The sequence below is a fragment of the Syngnathus acus genome, unplaced genomic scaffold (assembly GCF_901709675.1).
Source record: "Syngnathus acus unplaced genomic scaffold, fSynAcu1.2, whole genome shotgun sequence".
Taxonomy (NCBI): domain Eukaryota; kingdom Metazoa; phylum Chordata; class Actinopteri; order Syngnathiformes; family Syngnathidae; genus Syngnathus; species Syngnathus acus.
In genome coordinates, this window is record NW_023590226.1 from 109,185 (window position 1) to 110,679 (window position 1,495).

At 41.7% G+C, this 1,495-nt stretch overlaps 1 long non-coding RNA gene across 1 annotated transcript; it reads left to right on the plus strand.

Annotated features, from left to right (window-relative positions):
• LOC119118966 lies at positions 1 to 1,137 on the plus strand. Its single transcript, XR_005097033.1, has 3 exons — positions 1 to 131; positions 574 to 952; positions 1,089 to 1,137. It is a non-coding gene; the product is annotated as an uncharacterized LOC119118966 (long non-coding RNA).
• Positions 1,138 to 1,495: the final 358 nt, after the last annotated feature.

The following is a 1,495-nucleotide window of genomic DNA, read 5'->3' on the forward strand; positions in this document are numbered from 1 at the left end:
GTGCTGCTACGGTTTTGCAGATATTACACATTTAATTCATAGCGAAGACGTCACCCAGCCCACGTCACTGTATTTTGTCGCGAATTTCAAGCTCCTGGACTGGAATGCTCCTGATGCAGGACGAATACAAGGTAAATACGTTCTTAGCCTTTTTTTCTTTTCTTTTTATCTTACAGAAAACTTTCACTGCGGGGAATGGCTTTTAGTACGAGGATATTTCTGTAATTATGTTTGTATCGTGCTCATTGATTAATTTCCTTGTTTTCAATAAGCCTATGTGATCATTTTTTTCAATTACATCTGACATGCAAAAGGTTCACCGCAATCTAAATACCTGATGAGTCTATGTCTGCTCCAAAACATTAATTAATGCAACAATTAATACATGTATGTGAAGTTGATGACAGCCAGAAAAAGAAACTTGAAAACGTGAAAAAATAACTTTCTTTGTCAAAGGGAACATTATCAACATTTTTTTCCAACAATTCAAACAATGCATCACTGCACTGTGTAGAACACAGCATGTGGGAAGATCTTAGTATTTTCTGATGCTGCTTTCACTCCACTTCCCAGGTCATTATAGATCTCCCAGGCATATGCAGTCCTCCTGCAGTATGCCACATAATGCCCGAGAGAATCCTGGGTCAGTCCTGGTTCAAAGCCAATGACTGCTCTCAAAGTAAAGGTCTTCTCTTTTAGCTCCAGACTGGAGGGAAATCCAAGCAAGGCAACTTCCTTGCAACTGCTACCAAGGTCAGTGTCAATCCACACAAACTCTCCCAGATTGTAGCTGTGAGTAACATTACCTGAACACAGAGCCTTGCCTGTATTGTTGTCCTGTGTTTTGAATGAAGACGGACAATGGGAAGGATTTTCAATTGGCCTGAGGCAGAGAGAGTCAGGAAGGCTGAGTCCCTCTTCAGCAGCAGTCTGAAGAGAAGCCATGCCACAGGTCTGCAGGACAGCAACGTTTGGACAAACAAGTGAAACTTGCCTTGTTACTTGTTGGCTTAAACTGCAGTACTGTGAGGAGCATTGTTTTATCAAATAAACACTTGGGATATTCCTCATTGCGCTCTCAATTACAGTGGAGATGTGGCATTGTGCATCAATTTGGAGAGCACCTGAGGTCAGGAGGACAGGTTTGAATATTTCCCCCAGCAGTTCTGCCCTCTGTGAGTATACCTGTGGGTTCACACTCTGTGTTGTGATGGTTTTCACCAGGTGGAGGAATTGGTTCCCACGTTCATAGTTCAAAACAGTCTTTTCAAATGAAAAACTTTCACAGAAAGAACAGCATAAGCATTGCAAGACAGAATCAAATGCACAAGTATTGAGCACAAACACTTTTGATGTGCGAAGTTTAACAGGCCGTTGATGGTTCCCGTTTTTCAACAATGGTACCTTGACTTTTTTCCAGCCCACTTGTGTGTCAATATGCAGCCATTCAGGACAAGGAGAGAGATATGAAGTTATCTTTCTTTTTTTCGGTGGG